Source organism: Heteronotia binoei, chromosome 5 (genome assembly GCF_032191835.1).
Source record: "Heteronotia binoei isolate CCM8104 ecotype False Entrance Well chromosome 5, APGP_CSIRO_Hbin_v1, whole genome shotgun sequence".
In the NCBI taxonomy this organism is placed as follows: Eukaryota; Metazoa; Chordata; class Lepidosauria; order Squamata; family Gekkonidae; genus Heteronotia; species Heteronotia binoei.
This window is the reverse complement of record NC_083227.1, coordinates 118,550,139-118,571,907: the sequence shown is the minus strand read 5'-3', so window position 1 is coordinate 118,571,907 and position 21,769 is coordinate 118,550,139.

Sequence of the window (21,769 nt, the reverse complement as noted above, 5' to 3'; positions counted from 1 at the left end):
GTTTGTTGGCCTTTTCTCAGTAATTTGGATCTGTTGTTGTTGGTTTTGCATTGTGTTCTGTTGTCCCTTTTCCTGGTTCTGGTTTTCGGGGTGGGGGTTGTTGACTGATTTGGCCTGAGGTTTTTTATTGTTGAAAAGGTCACTTTTTTAACAGTTGAGTTTGTTGGCCTTTTCTCAGTGATCTGTTTGGATCTGTTGTTGTTGGTTTTGCATCCTTTCCTGTTGTCCCTTTTCCTGGTTCTGGTTTTGGGGGGGGGGGTTGTTGAGTGATTTGGTCTGAGGTTTTTTGTTGTTGAAAAGGTCACTTTTTTAACTGTTGAGTTTCTTGGCCTTTTCTCAGTGATCTGTTTGGATCTGTTGTTGATGGTTTTGCATCCTGTCCCTTTTCCTGGTTCTGGTTTTGGAGGAGGGGGTTAAAAGTTAAGTTTCTTTCTGTCACGTTTTGGTTTTTTTTAATTACCTTGGGTTGGTGTGTGGGGTGGGTCACTTTCATGGGGTTTTTTGGAGTTATTTTGGGAGTCTGAGGGTGCTTTCGGTTTGGCTAGGGCCACTAAATAGGCTGCCCCACTAGTAAGGGTGTTTTTAGGGATTGTGCTTTTTGAAATTTAAAAAAAAATAATCCAGTTTAGGGCTTTATCTTCTTTCAAAATTCAACTACGCCAGATAGGGGCGATTTAAAAAGATTTTAGGTTTCTCATAAAAAACAGCGTGACTACTAGGCCACATCAGGCTCCCTTTTAAAGAGACTAGGGTTGCAGTGCATCTTGCTTTCAGCCACTGAAAGCTGGTGCATCCTTAGATTTCCATAGGATAAACCACAGCAGCCCATAGCTATGAGGGGGCCTGTGGGGGCACAGCCCCCCGACTTCTGGGTGAGGCCCCCTGACTGGATGCCCCAACCAGTCCCCGGGGCCTCTGCCATAGCTCCGGGGGCTGCCGCTGGCCCCACCAGCAATTTGGCTGGCCGGGGGCAGAAGCAGTCTCAGCCTCCCCCTGGAGTTAAAGGGCCAGCAGATCAGCTGTTTTGCAGGCCCTTTAACTCCAGGGGGGAGCTGGGGGTTACTTTTGCTGTGGCTTCACCAGCTGTTTTAGTGGCTGGGAATGAAGGGAGGGTTGTGACCAGAGTGACAGGGAGGGAAAAGAAGGGTCTTCTCTTCCCCCCCTGCTTCTCTTGCAGCTGCCCTCCCTTCCTCACCATTAAAATAGCTGTGCCGGGGCAGAAGTAGCGGCCCACCTTCCTCCCAGTTAAAGGACCCGATGATCAGCTGTTTCGCGGGCCCTTTAACTAGCAGGGGGGCTAAAGCTGCTTCGGCCTCCACCCCACACTATTTTAATGGCAGGGAAAGAAGGGAGGGTGTTGGCAGGGGCAGGCAAGGAAGAGCTTCCCTTCCCTCCTCTCCCTGCTGCTTTCCCTGCCACCACCCTCCCTTCCTTTACAGCCACTTGACTCTTCCCCTGCCCCCTAGCCCCCATCGCAGCAGCTTCTCCTTGCCCCTTCCCCTCCCACCCAGCCCCGATTGCCACCGCTTCTCCCCACCTCCTTTCTCACCCTCCCAGTTCTGATCACTGCTGCTTCTCCTCACTTCTTCCCCTCCCTCCCAGCCCCGATCGCAGCCACTTCTCCTGCCCTTTCCCCTCCCTCCTAGCCCTGATCACAGCCACTTCTCTTGCCCTTTCCCCTCCCACCCAGCCCCGATTGCCCCCGCTTCTCCCCACCACCATTCCCGCCCTCCCATCTCTGATCACAGCCACTTCTCCTGCCCCTTCCCCTCCCTTTCAGCCCCAATCACAGCCACTACTTCTGCCCCTTTCCCTCCCTCTTAGTCCCGATCGCATCCACTTCTCCTGCCCCTTCCCCTCCCTCCCAGCCCTGATCACATCGCAGCCACTTCTCCTGCCCCTTCCCCTCCCTCCCTGCCCCATTGCAGCAGCTTCTCCTGCCCTTTCCCCTCCCTCCCAGCCCCGATCCCCACTGCTTCTCCTCACCCCTTCCCCTCCCACCCAGCCCCATCGCAGCAGTTTCTCCTCGCCTCTTCCCCTCCCTCCCAGCCCTGATCACCTCTGCTTCTCTTCACCTCTGCTCCCTGCTTCTTCCCTGCCTGTTCCCGTGAGTAGCCTCACGCCTGCTGCCTACTCAGAGAGCTACTCATGAGTAGGCAGCCGATCTGTTGACTGGGGCAGGGTGGAGCTGTGCTGCCTGGCCAGAAGGGCTAGGGCCGGCCCTGCCTGTCACTAGAGGGAAGGTCGTGTGGGGCACTGGGGGGCATCAGTGCCCCCCCCCAAAATGTAAATGCCCCCCGACCTTCCAAATCCTGGCTATGACCCTGAACCACAGCTTCTCTCTAGTTATAGGGGACACCTGATTTCTAGTTTGCAAGGGAATCCAGTTTGTCCCAGGATCTAGTTAGAAGTTTAACTAGGAGGATATAACAAGGATTGCCTTCATCTCAAGTTAGCCTTTTAAAAACTAGCCAGGTAGAGGCAGGATCACCTAGTCTCCTAAACTTTACCAGACTACTACTACCCCAAACCAAAGAAGGACAGGTTAGGGACCAAAAAAACAAACAAGTTTTGGTGGGAGGGTTTTTAAAAAGAAGTCAGGGCACCTGTTGGTTCAGGGTACAGTGCAGTGAGTTAGGTTTGTAAAAAATCCCACTCTCAGTTCAAGTTGTGTGAGACTTGCCAAAGATGACATGAGTGACAGACAGCAGAAGACAGGACCTGGGGGCAAGGCCAAGGAGAAGACTAGAGGAGGGGAGGGGAGGGGGAGGACCCAGGTTTCCCCCCCCCACCTGTGTGTAGGGCCACTCCACCTCTGGCCGGAGTGTGACGAAGAAGAAGGCCCGCCTTGGACCCTTCATTGAGGCTGCTGCTGGGGCGCCCCCAGCACAGGTGCCATTAGGTGCTGGCACTGAGCAGGGGTCTGCTGCTCGGGCAGTCTCTCCTCCAGCTGATGTCGCTCGGCCTCAGCAGCCGTAGGAGGGGCAGCAAGAGCAGCCCTCCTTGGAGATGAGATTTGGGGACAGTTTTCTGTCCAAAACAATCACCCAAGGAGGGTGTAGTGTCGTGCAGGAGCTGGAGGAGAAGCTGGTTGAGGAGGACCAGCCCCCTTCTTCGGTTCCTTTGAGCAGCAGCAGTCCTTCAGGAGATGGCCAGGAGGGGAGGCCGCATGGGGTGGAGGGGGAAGAAATGGAGACACATGAGGTGTCTCCATCTCTGCCCACTCCCCTTCCCTGTGATCAGCCCCTCCTGCCACCCCGAGACATGATGTGTCTGCCCTGAGCATCTCACAGGAGGTGGCTCCGGACACCCAAGCTGCTGGTCAGCTTGGGCATCCATACACCTCCGAGTCTGGAAGCATTTCTGACTTATGGAGGATCCATGCTATCCACAGTGCCAGCTGTGCAGGGCCCGGGTAGGTCGTGGGCGGGACCCTGCCCACCTGACTCTGGGGGGGGATGCAGAACCACCTGCGGAAGCACCACCAGGCGGTGCTTCTTAAGGGGGAGAAGCAGGCTGGTGCTGGGGTGCCCAAGCGGCCAACACCACCCAGGCAGGAGGTCTGTACCATTTTGACTACCTCCAGAGCTCTCCAGGAGAGTTCCGTGACAAGGCAGGAATGCCAGCGATCTCTGCCTGAGATGTTTGGTGCGGGTGGCACCTGTGTGCCAAGAGGGAGAATCAGGTATAGCAGGAAGGTGATTGCCTGGAACCTTGCCAGGTCAGTCGCTCATGGGCTTCCATTTTCAGTGGTTGAGAATCCTAAGGTGCTAGGGTAGCTCGAGTACCTGGTGCCCTGGTACAAAGTTCCTGCTAGAACCACCATTAGCAGGACCATTGTACCATCTGTTTTCAGGGTGACCAGATCTGTGGTGAAGGAGCATTTGTCCCATGCTATCGGGGGGACTGTTCATTTCACCTCAGATATCTGGAGCTCCCAACATGCGTTCGAGGGGTATCTCTCCCTGACTGCTCATTGGTGGCAACCCAGTGAGCTGCAGGGTGGGGGTGGCAGTAGCGGCAGGCAGAGTCAGGGCCACCAGGCCAGCTATTGCTGGGCCTTGCTGCATGCTGAAGCAGTCGACACGCCGCAAAAGGCGGACACTCTCGGAGCCATCCTCTCACGGCTGTTAGAGGGCTGAGTAGGCAGCAGGGACATCGCCACGGGTTTCGTGGTGACTGACGGTGGCTCCAACATCAAGGTGGCTGTCCAGTGTTAGGGCCTAAATTACCTTCCTTGCATGGCCCACCTTCTCCACCTCATGGTTAAGGACGCATTGGGCCAGACGAAAAGCCAGGATTGTCGGTATCTAGCTGCGACGCATGAGTACCAATTTCTGCTCCACAAGTGTCGGTACATCATGGGTCACTTCTCACGCAGCAATACAGACTCGTATCTGCTGTGTGAGAAACAGACACTGACAGGCGTGCCAGGGTACCGCCTGATCAGTGACATCAGCACATGCTGGAACTCCACCTGTGCCGTGCTGGAGCACATGATGGAGCAGACAGCAGCCCTGGATGCCTTTGTCTCTGAGATGAGGGTCTCTCGGGATGAGAACCATCTCACCCAAGCGGATTGGGTGGTCATTTCTCAGACTGTGGAGGTTCTTGGGCCCTTAAAGACCCACACAGAAATGCTCTCGTCTGACACAGCACTGGTCGTCCCCATGGTCCACATGGCCCGTGAGGACCTGGCCTCGTTTCTAATGCCAGCTCAAGGCCGTGCAGACGTTCTTCCAATGGTGCACGCCCTGGTTGTTAGGCTGCAGGAAGGGCTTGAGGCCTGCTTTCAGACTTTCACCCTGGATAAGGTCTACATGATGGCAACCATGTTAGACCCGCGCCTTAAGGGCACGATCGCCGAGCAGGCCAACGAGCTCGATCGCTGGCGAGACAAGCTCTCACAGAAGGTCGAGCGCTGCAGAGTCAGGGCAGCCCCAGTGCCGGTAGCTGAGGAGGAGGGGGGTGGATGCAGCTCATCTGCCACTTCCACTGCTATTCATCCCCATTCTCCCCAGCTAGGCAGTGTTTCCCACCAGACTTATGCCAAGAAGAGTGCCGAGAAGACACTCATCGGGCGGCTCATTGGCCACTCTGGGAGCGGTAGGCCCCTGAGAGCGGAGACTGGTGCTGCAATGGTGAGGGACTATCTTTCAGAGCCCAACGAGTTGCAGGAAATGTCTCCTTTGGACTATTGGGTCGCAAAGCAGGGGGTCTGGCCAGCCCTCTCCTCTGTGGCCAAGGCGTTCCTCTCATGCCCACCGACGAGCATGCAGAGCGAGTGCGTCTTTTCGCATATAGGCGACATTGCCCACATCACAATCGCCTGCAACCCTGGACAGTTGAGCAGTTGGGCTTCCTGAAGGTCAACTTTCCTCTGTTTGGCTCCCTGAACGTAGACTTTGAGAGTGAATGAAGTGAGCACCTACTTGTTCCTGCATCCTCTCTTGGCCCATGCTTGGAAGGTGGTTGTAAAATGCTCTCCCACTAAAAATAGACTAGAGTCCAAGGACAGCCCAAAAACTCAATCACAAATTGATTGGCAGTGCACCCCCCCCCCTCATCCATCCCCCCCAAAAAAGGGAATGCTGGTTTAAAATCTGCAAAGCAATCCAAATTTCGCCAGTCCCCATCCACACATGCCTAATAATACTGAAAGGGCCATTGCAGCCCCCAACTGTAACTGACAGCACCCACAGGCCCAACCAGGATAACCCAGGTTTTTTTTCAGGGGCAGGAGGAAGAAAGAGGGAGGTGCCAGTGATGATGACAGGCAGCCAGCAGCCATACCAATGCTGAGGTCCCTCTAATAGCTGGTGTGTTGCTGCTGAGCTGAGAGAGAAGGAATGGTTCCCTTCCTCTCACAGTCTGAGGCCCTCCCAGTGATCTTCCTCATTTGGGGTGCAACTCTGGCTTACCTCCTCGTGGTGCACCCTGGGTAATGCAAAAGAGGCTGGACCAGCCAACCATCCATCACTCAAGGTAAGTCTAAATGTTTCTTGCTTTGTGTCAGATACAGAATGTGGAGCTAGGTGTGGTCCACCGCTTCTCTTGTTTGAGAGTTGTGTTGTTTGGGGCAAGGCTGGAGAGTTGGCATCTGTAGATCGTTCTGTGGCAGGGAAGCTGGCATCTGGGTGAAAGACCCAGAACCAGCATGCTTGTTGTGCTTGGCCAGCTCTCCCCGCGTAGGTTTTGGGCAGGGCTGGAGAGGTGGCGTCTGGGTTTGCTGCAGCCAGGTCTGCAGAGCAGATCTTGAGCAAATTGTATTTTGTGTAGCAGTGACTTTGTCCAACTGGGTTTATATTGGTTCCAGGCCAGCAGGGTACATAGAATAGATAGATGGATGTAGTGCATTTGGGTCCTATAGAGATTCTCTGGTGTGAAGTTAGGTTTGGCTTTGGGTGCCCCAAGAATTGGACCCCCTGGTCCAATTTTTTTTTGGCCTTGTGGGTTTTGTGTGGGACAGTGCCCTGAACCTGCATAGCAGTTTGGGGGCTCTCCTCAAAAACCCCTGCTCCACAGAGCCACTTTTCCCACGACAATTACAATGGGGGAAGTGGCTCTAATTGGTTTTTTCTCACCATTGGGAACAGTGTTCCTTTTGGGGTGCCCACAGATGGGTGCAGTCTTTTTGGGCCAGGGGGGTTGCATGTGGGGGAGTCCCCTGAAGCTGCCTTGCAGTTTTGGGGCCTCTCCCTCAAACCCCCCTCTGGCCAGAGCCACTTTCCCCACAACAATTATAGTGGAGGAAGTGACTTTGGGCTTTCCCCAGCATTGGTGGCAATGGGCCTTTTGGAAAGCCCAAAGACAGGGCCCCCTGGCCCAATCTTTTTGGGACTTGGGGTTATTGTAGGGGAAAGTCCACTGCGGGTTCCCTGCAGTTTGGGGGGGCTCTCCCTCAAACCCCCTGCCCCCCCCCAGTAGCCTCTGATTATGCTCTATGTTGCCATTGATTTCAATGGCCCATAGGGTATGATGGTGGGATAGGGGCACCCTCTTTGGGTGCCCCTGGAATGGGACCCCCTGGCCCAATCTTTTCAGGACTTGGGGGGTTTGTAGGGGAGAGTCCCCCGCAAATTTGGGGGCTCTCCCTCAAACCCCCTGCCCTCCAGGCAGCTTCCAATATATCTTATTTTGCCATTGATTTCAGTGGCCATAGGGTATAATAGGGCCGTATATTCAAAAATAGCTGTACATCTACCATATATACAGCTATTCCGAGTACCGGTATTCGGAAATATACGGTATTCCGAATATTTTGGCCCCATATATTTCCGAATCTGATTAATTTCGAATATTTTTTTGCACACCCCTACTACAGATATCAGATCTCATGGAGAAAAGGGTTGCTTTGAAGAGTGGACTTTGTGGCATTAAACTCTGCTGAGATCCCTCCCCATACCAAATGACACCCTCCAGAATCTACCTCCAATTTTTCAGGAATTTCCCAACCCAAAGTTGGCAACCCTGCACTGAAGATCCATGTCTGGAACAGCTGGCATATACTTCAGCCCTAAAAAGCAGCTGTGGAGGAACCTGATCAGTTCCTTTCACCAGAACAGCTGTTCCCTCCCAACATCATTTATCTAATCAAAAGTGGCCCTCCTCACCCCCGCTACTTTAACCCCTAGTGTGGGGCAAAACTTTAGCACAGAATTAGCTCAGATAAGCCATTTTTAATTAGGGAAATTTCATAGATGAAGTACCTACCACAACCTCCATACTTTGCCACATGGTGATCCCTGTGACTATTTTTTATGGTCAAGTACTAGGGATGGGCATTTTTGAGGCTCAGTTCATAGTTTATGACTGAACCACAAACTGATATGGACTTGGAGTTGGCTGAGAAATTGAACCAGTTTGTATTGGTTCATGACCCCTTTTGATCCCTGGCACTTTTCACAGGGAGCAGAAAACGGTGGGTTAAGTGGCTCTGAACCACTTAAACCTCTGCTTTTCTGCTCCCCACCACTTTTTGCAAGGATCAGAAAGCAGGGATTTCCCCAGGAAAAGCATCAGTTTAAATGCCCACAAACTACCTTAATATTCATGGAAGTTCACTGTGGTGAACATTGCTTTGTGAACCACAAACTGAGCAGTCGGGTTAGATTGGATAAAAGGAGGTACTTCTTCATCCAAAGGGTGATTAACATGTGGAATTCACTGCCACAGGAGGTGGTGGCGGCTACAAGCATAGCCAGCTTCAAGAGGGGGTTAGATAAAAATATGGAGCAGAGGTGGATCAGTGGCTATTAGCCACGGTGTGTGTGTGTGTGTGTGTGTATAGGTGTTTGTTATTTTAGTGGCACTCAATATATATAAATTTTTGGCCACTGTGTGACAGAGTGTTGGACTGGATGGGCCATTGGCCTGATCCAACATGGCTTCTCTTATGTTCTTACAAACCAGTCAAAATTCATCACAAACTTTCACCGGTGAGCCAGTTCATGCCCATCTCTACCAAGTACGTGTCTAAATTCCAGTCACAGAATTTCAGTGTCACATGTTGTTAAGCCCTTAGCTATATTCTGGAAAGCACAATAGGCAGCGTGGCTGGGAGCGGGGCTTTGAGTTAGGAAGATTTATTACAGAAAATTTTGAAATAATTTCCTCTCCAGGAAATGGAGAGTCTGCAGAGTACAGAACAAACTGATAAATTCAAGATGCACTTCTGGCACCCTCTAGTGAGCAAGTTTGAGCATTGTTTCTCTTCAGAAATAATTGAGCTGTATTTGACAGTGACATCTGACAATGCATTTGGCAATGGGAACCTAAATTTTTACTGTCTTCAAGACCTCCACAACACTGCAAAATCCCTACTTCTTGCAATGTTCTGTTCTTTCGATATACCTGTGTGTAAGTGCCAGCAAGACAAGAGCTGCAGTGGCTTTGAATGGACTAGCTTAGAATCAATGTAAACAATACAGCTCCCACAAAGAGCTTGCTAGAAAGAATTTCCACATGGGAGCATGCCACCTGATATTGGTACTTGTGCCTGCTCCTCCATTCATTGACACATACACTGTCATCCCATTCTCATACAAGAGTGACAGGTGCCCGTGGATTGCAGCCAGAAATTTGCTTGTATAAGAATTGCCCCTGCCAGCAGCCCATCTTGACTCTAGGAAAGTTACTTTCTGAGACTGGAGACCCACATGGAATAATAGCCATGCAGGTTGGGGATTGCAGTGTTATTTCTATCCACTTTCTCCACATCTTTCATAATTTTAGACTGTTTTAGACTTTTTGTAATCTAGTAAATTCATCTGTATTCAATAGACTAGGGGTGGCCAACGGTAGCTCTCCAGATGTTTTTTGCCTACAACTCCCATCAGCCCCAGCCATTGGCCATGCTGGCTGGAGCTGATGGGAGTTGTAGGCAAAAACATCTGGAGAACTACCGTTGGCCACCCCTGCAATAGACTTTGCCAGTATGCAGGCTCATTAATGCTGGGTATTAACAACAGGAAAGTGATGTACTCAGGAAGGTGTTTGTTATTTTAGTGGCACTCAAGCAGCACACAACTTGTACCCCTACCTATGTAGGGAACGTCAAAGAGGCAGAGCTTGGAGACTCCAAGCTTCTGATTGGCAGGCACAATTTTCTATTTACATCATTCAGGAGGACTCAGCACAGCTTCTGCCTTTCTCCTATGTGACCTATTTCAGTAGCAACAGGCAGCCAACAGCAGCTAGAATTAATTAATGCCAAAACCATTGTTATAAAAAATTATTTGAAAGTGCATATAGACTGAAGCACGTTTAGCAAATAATCTGTACTTAGACATGAGTATTTACAAAATATTCTTGCACTGCATAATTGCAGGTGCAACAAGAATGAAGGGGATGGGAGGGGCACAGGTGACTAGTGGTAATAGGGTGCTGGGAGGCCTTGGGTAGCTGGAGCTCAGAGTACCTCTAGTTCTGAGCATACAGCTCCTGGAGTTGTAATAATTTGATAGTACTCTGTTAGTTAGGCTGAGTTCTTATTTTGCAAAGCAAAAGGAAATGAAATTACTTTTAGTGAATGGCAAAGTCCCCTATCTGAACTAGAACTATTTGCACATTTAACAACTTATGTGTTAAACAGACCATAGAATAAAATTTTAAAAGTCGCAAGTGAGCTGATACCCCAGGATGTATCTGTGCTGGGATACCCCAGGATGTATCTGCACCAGCTGATCTTTCACATAATTAAGAGCAGTAAATATTGTGAATCTATCGTGCAGCCTATACTTAATAACATGTCCTGGTTTTTTTCACATTAAGAATTTTTGAGTTCTAAATTACTACTCTCTCATGCAATAGGTAGCAATATTGTGTAGGCTTTAACTATGTGTATGTTGTGAAGGGGTCATTCACTAAAGAATGGTAGAAAAAGGGGGAGGGGGATGCTAACTAAGGGTTTGACCCTGTGATCACTACTGATAGGAGCTCCCCTTGGCTCAAATTGCAAATGGCTCACCAACTGCACATGGCATCTAAAAATATTTGGGGAAAGTAGTTATTTTCTATTTTGTGTTCTAAAATGATTTTTTAAAAAGAATTGTACATGTAATTTAATTTGCACTTGCATTGCTGCAGACCAGAAAACTTCCAAAGAAATTTTGCAGCATGAGAGATGCAGATTTTGGCGTATCTGTTCAGGAACAGAAGGACATTACTTTGTTGTAAAAGCAGAGTTGCAGCTCTGGTCTGCTTTTCTGCACTGCCACCAGCTCCATGGTATCATAACCCAGAGAAGAAAACATACCAAACTATAACGGGAGGCATATATATGCTTGACAATGAGCTTGACCACCACAGGACTAGAATCTACTGCAACTTGTTTTTCCAGTTATCTTATGCTCAGAGAGTAGCAGAACTTGATCTATCTACAGAGAGTAGCAGCTCTTCTTAAGTTCTCCATCCAAGATAAATTGATGAATACATATCATTCTTCAGTTCAACTCATAAATATTTTCCTGCACACGGATCCCAGATTCCAGAGCATGCTGAATCCCCCTAGTCTCTGAGGATTCCGCCTGCCTGTAAAGAAGCACAAATAAAACAAAGGGAAATTTGAGCAAAGTGAAATGTGCTAATCTAATGGAGCATTTTCAATATGGTAACATCTTGATTAACCTGTATATATTTACATTTATGCAATGAATTCAAAAACCCTATTTCACATGCTAATGCTGAACCCTACTCATGGCTGCCTGATAAGACTTCCAGTATTGTCCACCACACACATCCCTATATACGCATACTAGTTAATGAGATGGAAGTGTTTTATATCCTACATGGACACACACACTGCCTGCTGGGGTCTGGGAAACTTTGAGGACAGGTTATCAATTGCCTGGCAGAGTACAACCCACTGCTGGCTCATTGTGTTTGGTCTGGTAGCTAATTCTAAGTTTTGTGGACCTTGCAGAGCTGCCACCCTGTCAAAACAATACATGGGCAAGAATATATGTGCTGTTTAGAAGCCCAAATCACCACTGGCAATATGAACAAGTTGCATAGTTTCTTGGATCCAAGTCTATGCATGTGTGCCAGCCTTAAAAGAGACTGCTGAACTTGAATTCCATTCCAAATCATACCTGACAAAGGGAGATATGCCTCACAAAAGCTCCTGTTGGTCTCTAAGGTGTTCCTGGGCTTGTATCCTGTGTTCCCTCTAAGCTGAGTTAGTGTGAGCTAGCTCAGTTTTTCAGCCTCCTGATCACACAATTTTGTCTTAGCTCAGGAAGAATGGCTCCTGAGTAAGCCAATTTATGCAGTAGCCAAATTGCTTGCTCACAACTTTATTTATTTATTTATTTATTTGGATTTATATCCCACCCTCCCCACCGAGGCAGGCTCAGGGTGGCTTACAACAATAAAACATTTACAATATTAAGCATTAACTAATTAAAACCTTAAACAGTATAACAATTAAAACATTTTAAAACAATTTGGTGCTAATTGTACATTCCAATAACTTTAATGCCAGTAACTCACAAAGTAGAATTTTTGCTCACAAGACTCCACAGCTCTGAGAGCGCATTGCTTGTATCTACCTGTTCTACTACGTGCAAACATGGCTACCCTCTATAACAACATTCCAGAGGAGACACTTGCTAACTTTTCCAACTCCAGGATAATTATTCGTTATTTCAGACCGACAGAAAGTTGTTGAATTACTGTTACATTCTAGTCTGCCCAGCACTAAAGCTGAAACAGAGTGAACAGGAATTACCTTGTAAAAAAAAATGTCTTCTGATTCTTGGGTAGATACCCTGTAGGAGATTCAAAACAATAAAAAAGATCTTAAAATCAAAGTAAATAAAAGCTGGTTAGTTCAATTAGATTTTTTTTTTTAAAAAAAAAAGATAAACATACCATTGTTCCCCTTTATAATGGATCATAATACATTAATCTGCCCTATCTGTTTGCTGGTGTGAGTGTGCGCATGTGCAGCACTTAAATCAGATGGATGTTCCACATATTATCTGCATATACAATCATAACTTTTGTACTCCATAATAAATGCTGTTGAAGACATTCTCATTAGCAGGCACGGTTTATGAATTCCAATAGTTCATAATGCTCATCTTTCATTGAAAGGGGAGCATTGTGGGTCTGAGAGTTGTTTCCTCACTTTGCTCAAAACCAAGCTGAGGAAGAAACCCTTACCTGCCCTCCTGCTTATCTTCCTCCTGTGTTCTCACTTACCTGGCTGCAAGGACAAGAATAGCAAGGTCTCTCTGTGAGGGACAAACTAGATGCTATGGACATCTTTACCATTTTAAAGAGACAGATCTCCAAAAGGATAAGCGAGTGGGCATCAACATGGCAAATGAGGTTCAATGTGGACAATTGCAAAGTAATGTACATTGGGGCCAAAAATCCTAACAATAAATACACATTGATGGGTCTGAACTGGTGGAGACTGACCAAGAGAGAGATCTTGGGGTCATGGTAGATAACTCACTGAAAATGTTGAGACAGTGCATGACTGCAATAAAAAAGGACAACACTATGATGGGGATTATTAGGAAGGGAACTGAAAACAATTCAGCCAGTATCATAATGCCCCTGTATACATTGATGGTGCGGCCTCATTTGGAATACTGTGTACAATTCTGGTCACCACATCTCAAGAAAGAGATTATAGCATTGGAAAAAGTGCAGAAAAGGGCAACTAGAATGATTAAAGGGCTGGAACACACTCCCTATGAAGAAATGTTAAAGCGCTTGGGGCTCTTTAGCTTGGAGAAACAACGACTGAGGGGTGACAAGATTTTGCATGGGATAGAGAAGGTTGAGAAATAAGTACTTTTCTCCCCTTTTCACAATACAAGAACTTGTGAGCAGTCAATGAAATTGTTTAGCAGTAGGGTTAGAACAGATTATTGTTTATTATTATTTATTACATTAGATTTATATCCCGCCCATTCTACAAAGACTCAAGATGGCTAACAACATAAAATAAACAGAGACAACATTAACAAATAGTATTAAAACCATAACAATAAAACAATCAAATAAAATCACAGTGGTGCTACTACATCTATTATAGGCAGGATCATATAGTATCATCCTTTCTCCATCGAATCCTAGATGCTGATATTAATACAAGATAGGTCCAGGTGGGGATGGTAGCCCTCTCCCATTTAGATGTCATATGCCATCCAGAACAATTCAGTTTTGCAGGCCCTGTGGAACTGTGATAAATCCCGCAGGGTCCTAATGGCTTCTGGGAGGTTGTTCCAGAATATTGGAGCTGCTACAGAGAAGTCTCTGACTCTGGTGGAATTTAGCCTAGTCTCTTTTAGCCCAGGGACAACCAGAAAATTTTGAGAACTTGATAGAAGTGTTCTCTGGGGAACATGTGAGGCAAGGCAGTCCCACAGATAGGTAGGTCCTAGGCTGTATAGGGCTTTGAAGGTTAATACCAGTATCTTGAAACAAATTCGGTATGCAACAGGCAGCCAGTGCAGTGCCCTCAGCACAGGCTGAATGTGCTCCTGCCAAGGGAGCCCCATTAGTAGCCTGGTTGCAGCATTCTGCACCAGCTGCAGCTTCTGACTCTGAGTCAAAGGCAGCCCCATGTAGAGTGTGTTACAGTAATCTATTCTCAAAATGGCTGAGGCATGGATCACCATTGATAAGTCACTGCATTCAAGGTAGGGGACCAGCTGCCATATTCACCGAAGATGGTAAAAGGTGGATCTGGCAGTGGCTGCTACCTGGGCCTCCATAGTTAAGAAGGGCTCCAGTAGCACTCCCAAACTCTTAACCCTTGATGCTGGCATCAACGGCACCCCATCAAAGGTTGGTAAAGGAATCACCCTTCCTGGGCTGCTGTGACTTAGATAGAGAACCTCAATCTTCGCAGACCCCTGTATTCCCACATTGGAAGATAAAAGGAAGTACTTTTTTATTCAAAGAGTGATTAACATATGGAATTCACTGCCACAGGAGGTGATGGCAGCTACAAGCATAGACAGCTTCAAGAGGGAATTGGATAAACATATGGAGCAGAGGTCCATCAGTGGCTATTAGCTACAAGATATAGATGGAACTCTCTGTCAGGGGCAAGTGATGCTCTGTATTCTTGGTGCTTGGGTGGGTGGGGGGCAACAGTGGGAGAGCTTCTAGAGTCCTGAACCCACTGGTGTACCTCCTGATGGCCACTGTGTGACAGAGTGTTGGACTGGATGGGCCATTGGCTTGATCCAACATGGCTTGTTTTATGTTCTTATGTTCTTAAAGAGGCTGCAAGGGCTTAATCCACATCAGGCTCACAGTGCAGCAAGCTGAGGTGCTCTAGTTTCCCGTTCCTTTTAAAGTGCTAAACAGATGGGGGATTGGGGTCAGTCATTTTGGAACTTTAGAAGGCACAATGGGGAAAGAGTGCCTCAGCCTACTGTTTTGTAGGTCCTTTCAGGATTAGACCCTCACCACTTTTTACATATCTCATTATAATCATGGTGGTGGACTCATGGATGCTCTCATGTCTAGTCTGTTCCTGAGCCTTCCTTTTAAATGCTACCATAACAATGTCTCAGGTGCTGGGGACCTGAGGTAAATGTGGTTTGATATAGATTTAATATCTATAAGGACTCAAGCATTCCCAGGGTTCATGTTACCTAGGATGCTGCTGTAGCATAGAGGTGCAAGAGAGTGAGGCCATCAGAGAGACTTCCATGCTGTCCTCACTATATTCAGGTGACTGGGAAGAGATGGTGATTATAAGACAAGGTCAGAGGTCACAATGTGGTGAGCAGAAAGATTCAGACCCATCAAGAGACTGACAGGGCTGAAAATTCAGAATCAGTTATTTTCACATTTTTCTTTGTCAGGACAAAGGCTGAGGAATAATCTCCCATCACTATCCATATCACAGTAGCCCCTTGTTCGAAAATGCATTTAGAAAACACTGACAAAAGACCAAGTTACAACAGAAAGCAGATGTTCTGTTCTCCACTCTATCATAATGATATAATGAATCACGGTCAGCAGCAATGCATGTTGAATGTGTTTTAAAAAGCTGAAATTGTGCAATGCCTGCTGCCAAACAAGGAGGTTTGTAGTGGCTGAAGTGTTTTCCAGGCTAGAGTTACAATATATATAAAAAGGGCTTCAATTAACAAATGCTACATATATAAAAGGTAGACAATGTATAACATTTAACATGAGAAACCTTGTTTTTAGGTCCAATTATATGCTAATTTATAGTTTATTTAACTTCCACCTTTGCTAAGGGGAAGATACAAGAGAGGGGGCTGAAAAGGGAGTGCTAAGCACAGGAAATGCTCAGGAAAAGTAACCTGCCTGAGGCTTCATATAAATTAATGGGGTATGTTGGTTGATTGTGCCCCCTACCCCACAAAAGTGCTTGTTACAGTGCTCCTGTAACTCTACGAAGAGATGGAGGAAGAGTTTCACTGGAAATTACTTACACTTTAGAAGCAGCAGGATCACACCTGGAATGATGAATAAGAGTACGGTAGCCATTCCAATGCCAATATATAGGCCTGATGAGGTTTCTAGTTTCCTTTGCTCTTTTAACCATGTGGGAAAATATACAGAAGCATTCTGTAAAAGCAGAAGAATGCAGAAATGACCACAGCAAGTAAAAGCACAACTGCAGTTGTTGCAGAAGAACATGGTTCAATACTAGATTTACTGGGGCCTACAACAAGAATTCTGGAAAGCAAGACATCAGTCCCCACCTGCCTCCCTGTGAGTGACACAGAGTAGTTCACTGGTATTATTTTAGTTTCCCCAATTGGCTGTTTTCACCATTTCCTGATCACGTGGTAAGGGTTTAACAGCACTGGCCTAAGCAGTGTTACCTTTCTAAATCCACTGAAGTCAGTGGGCTTAGAACATACAACTCTGTTTAAGGTGGCAATAGATGAGCATGTCCAGTTCTTTCCCCAGATAATGCTCCAGTAGCAAAATCAGTATGACTCCATCAGTACATGAAAACAAGCACCAGTTTGGGTATTCCAGCCTCCTTAGGTGGAAGAAGATAAAATGAATACCAACTGGAGTTTGTGTGGGTCAGTTAACTGTAAGTCCTAAATAGATGCTGACTTCATACTCAAGAGTTGTTTGCTTTCATGATATAAACAAATGGGGGGGGGGACAATTGGGGGGGAATCTAATTAGTTTTGCTTTTCCTTTTTTCCCCCCATTGCTTTACATTGACAGTGCAAAGCAATTCCAGAGGAGTAGCTCTATTATAACACAAAACAGAACAAAACAAAAGTCCATTGGCATCTTAACAATGAACAGCATTCCAGCATTTATTCTGAGTGTTTGTGAGTCAGAGTTCACTTCCTCAGATACAATGAATGAAAGAAAATAATTTTCCTAATCTTTATGCAGAAAATTACAGCATGAGAGTGGGAAAAAAGGAAGAGCTGAGCAAAGAACACCCGGTTTATTATACTAGGCTTCAATTTGCCCTATTCCTCCTCCATGTCTGTAATTTTTTGCATAAAAATGAGATAAATTATTTTCTTTCTTTCATGGCATCTGATGAAGTGAGCTCTAACCCACAAAAGGTCATGCTAGAATAAATGTTACTAGCATTTAACCTGCCACTGGAATTCTATTTGTAATACAAAGTAATGCCTTGGATAGTTAATTATATTGCTAGAACTGTCCATAAAGTTCATAGAAAGGGGCAAAAAGAGCAGTATAATTAGTAGATTGGTTTTCTTATTGCTTTCCATTTGCAACATTTTGCATGAGACCCATTTTACTAAAACATCCTGTACATTTCACAGAAAGGGATGAATTCAGTGATGTTTCAATGCAAAGACTGTGAATATTTCCCATGTACCCCTCACTGCCTCAGCAGCTCTTTTCATTGACGAAAGCAGCAGAAAGGAGCAATTTTGCACCTTCCTCAATGTACCTCCATGAACTTCATAGCTGTTAGTTCACACAGGTCCTGTCTAGGGTTGCCAAGTCCCCAGCTTCCCGCAGCGGGGGACTCTCTCTCACATGCAGAGTGTGTGCGTGATGCGATGATGTCACCCAGATGTGACATCATCAAAACGGTGGCGCCCATGTGGGGCTGCTCTAGGTGTTTCCCGGAAAACTCTATGGTTTTCCTGGATGCTCTAGCCATTTGGGAGGTTAAAACTCTATGGTACCTATGCACCTCCCAAATAGCTGGAGTGTCCAGGAAAACCATAGAGTTTTCCTGGAAATGCCTAGAGCGGCCCCGCATAGGTGCCGCCATTTTTATGATGTCACTTCCGGGTGATGTCATCACACCAGCGACGTTGGGGGAGGTTCCTCCCGCCGGCCCACATTGGGGAGAACCTCCTGCCCAGACCTGGGGATTGGCAGCCCTACCTGTGACCTTAGGGAATTAACTTTCCTGAAATCAAAAAAGGACTAATGGATGAAGGGAAGATGAATATTCATCAGTACCTTCCACTGAGAGACTGCAGGACATAAAACAAATAAATAGATTGGATATCTTTGATAAATAGATTGGATATCTTTAATACTACTAATTATTAGAAAAATTAGATAAATCCATGTGGTGTCAGTTAGTACATTCAGCAGAATTCAATGAAACTGCTATTCCTTGACTGAACCACAGTCAGAGTGTATATGTTGTCTCTTTGAAAGTCTCTCCATGACATTGTACATTTCTATATGCTAGGATTTTCTAATTTGCATTTAAACATGCATCTTCTCTCTTGAAATCTGAGGCAGTCCAGGGAAAAGCTGCACTTTTTACATTCTATTGAAAAGATTCATCTTCACTCTCAGTTTTGTCCCCTCAGCTGTGTAAATGTGTGTAGGTGGGGCTAGGAAATCAAGACAAAACCAAAACACTATGTTCATCCCTGTTTAGGAATTGTGCCTGCCAATTTTTTATAAGGAATATCATTTTTACTTTGGTAGCTTATTGTATTTCTTTTAATTAAAAAAATCAGGTTATGATGCTCCACATATAAAGGTGATTAGAAAGCAGATGACAGTCACATTCATTTTTCTATGAGATATTAGATAATTAAGCAAAGTCAAATCCGGAACCCCTCCAATCACAATGCGCAAGAGAAGGGAATGCAAATTAAGCTTCTCTAGTCTGATATAATTTTAAAATTAAATGACAGAAGTCTGGCTGTAAGATTCTATAATGTAATATTAGAATCATGTTGCATTATAGGATCCAATAGACCTTTCTACGTCCCTCTATAATCATCTTCCTGCATCCAATTCCTTGAAAGCAGTAGTAGAATACCAGAAGATTTCACATCAGTAAGTAGCAAGACATCAAAAGGAGACTGGCTCAGTATGTCACAAAAATAACTCCAAAGCTTATAAAGTATGTATTTTTAAAATTGCCTCTAAAAATGGACATTCTTTCATTTTATGACAAATGGAAGGCCTGATCCTTTGGAGGGAGAAGTAGGATTCCATGCCAATTATATGTCATTTAGATGCAAAACACCAAAGTTAATAGGCAAGTAACGACTGGCTGTGACTCCAATTGTAATAAGTGGAGAATGAAAATGATTGTTTCCTCATTCATACTCCTGCTGCTAATGTCTCTTTTCCAAAGAAGCATTACAATGCTTAACTGGATTTGAAACCACTACCCTATCAAAATGCTAGATAGCCAGTAATATAAAATGCCCAAAACATACATCTTGGGCATTTATATAGTGTAATAGGCCTGTTCCACATCTATAGTCTAATGATTCTGTATCAATCCTTGAAGAGGCAGCAAAGATACTTACATCTGGTGGTGATTCTGTAATGGGTGTCCATGTTGATTCCAAAGGAATGAACAATTCAGTGAAACATGTGGCAGCTTGTAAAGCAGACATAAAGCAACAGGAACAATATAGTTTATGACTTTATCTTATGCATTCAAATCAGGAAGTCAGAGTCTTAAATCATTTGAAAGAATATAAATCTTATAGATTTGGTTTAAAATTAGATAAAAGTACACTAAACTGCATTGTATCCTTTTTATTCTTCATTTTTAGATTTATGGTACTTATTCCACTTTAATATATGCTTCATTATATTTTCTCATCAAATTTTTTTCACTACCAAGTTCTCCCATCTTTTGTTTATTTTCACCAGGAATCTCCTCTTCCAGGGTTTCCGGTGGGGTTCATCTCCTTTTTTTGTTTTGTTTATTGGACAGTAAAGAGGTGATGATATTTCCAGTGTAATTTGAATCAGGCCTTTGGAGAATACAGGTGACATACACCGAAGTAGACTGTACAATCTGAGCGTGCATAACGTCAAAAGATCCTCAGATGAATTGTCTACTATGTTTGCTTTAATGAAGATTGACCCCACTAGTGTCCCCTTGGTTATAAAACTCAAAGAGATGGGAGTAAAAGAACTTTGCTGTAAGCTATGCACTTATGGGTAGTAAATTCCATCCTAAGTTTACATGCAAGTAAAAACACACAGCATTCTACTATAGCCACTAAAGCCAACATGAGTCAAATATAAAATTTTGAGGGACTGTGGTTTGCCTAAAGTTTCCTAGCATGAAAGCCCTTTTTGTTTTATGTATAATTTAAAAGCCAACAATACCAATGCTAAAACTGCAACACTTAAAATTTGTGAGTTATATGGGAACAGTGGGTTATGCTTCACTTCCTCTATTACCCATGTATCCAATGCCCACTTATAATAAACTTGGAAGAGGTTTTGCTTCCTATTTGGAAGGGAACTGTAACCACGGAGGAGAAAGACATTTCTGTTACCAGGCAGATAAAATTAAATAGACAGTAGAACTGATAATAGTTCCTTTGGTAAGAACAGTGTACTTTTGACTAGCAGGCCAAATATCCTTCAAATTATCCCCTACACAAAGTACCCCCCAGAATGATATTTTGTGTTTGTTTGCTATTTGAAATATCTCACTCTCCTAAGAGAAATGAACTTGTGAAACTGAAGTTTTAGCTTGATTATAAGAACGTTTTGATATGCTCAGATGAATAAAAAGTGCATCTGGTAGTACAATTCTGAGAACATATAATAAACAGGGATTGGATATTCAAAAATAACCAAAGCTGTATAGCTGATGCAAAAAAAAACTTGATAGTTTCAAGCCAGCCTCATTTTGGGGAGGAGCTCACAGGAGTGGAGCTCCGAAACCTCTAAATATTATTGTGCTTTCTTTCTTAACCCCACCCTCCCAATACTTGCTTCTGGGCTCCATTGTTCAAACCTCCTGTGAGAATTTTGCTGAACTCTAAGATTTGACAAACTTTCTAATATTTTCTCCTACAAAAATGGAGAAAATAACCAAAATATATAAAGCAGAAAGATGGAAATATTCATCAGGGTACTATGGCCACATAGGAGAAAGTAATTTAAAAAGTATGATTTTATGTAAGGTTTTATGGTGACAATTATAATTCAAGAAGCATTTTAAGGTAGATGCTGAGCTGATATAATTTAGTACACCTTCCAGTGATGTCAGGGGTGTGTGGCATATGCAAATGAATCTGCTAATGAGCACCTCTTTTTCTACAAAATGACCCCTGGTTTCAAGTAAACGTTGAGAACTGGTCTGAGCTTTCACATGGATTGGCTATACTCATGGCCACACCACCTGTGCACAGCAGTTTCACTCACCAGGCAACATATAACATTACTCAGGGTGTATTCACACAATGCCTTCTTATTACTCTCCAGGTCTCAATAGTTTATTCTAATGCTGCCTTTGTCTAGAAGTCTGAAAATATAATCTGTTGGAAGGGGAGACATCACCTTGAAGATAGCAGGGCAGATTCTGTTCTGGTGGAAATGGTTAAGTAAGAGGATCATCAAAAGCTCATGTATCATGGACCCAAAGAGAGAAGCACATATGTTTAAGGAAAGTCTCCAATGGAGACAGCTAGTAACATATCCAATTCCAGCATCTCCTCGTTCCATACTATGGTTTGGATCCCACAAACCTCCAGAAGAAAGCACTTATTTCTCTGAGAATGTTTATTCCTGGTGTTGAGGAACTAGCTACCCCAGGAAGTGGTTGACAGCACCCTTTATGCCTCTAGTGTGAGCGGAGTGTAAGCTCATGGAAGAGAATGAAAGGAGCAATTTCACCCCTTTCCTTCTTCTCATTGCAGCCACCTGGTACAACCATTACTACATGCAGTTAACTTTCCTGAGACTGGAAAGGGGAAGGGGGAACCCACACTGATCCCGGGATGCTTATCATATATAGATAGAAGGATGCATTGTGTAAATCCCCTTCTGGTTTGGTTTCAAGAGATAATAGAGA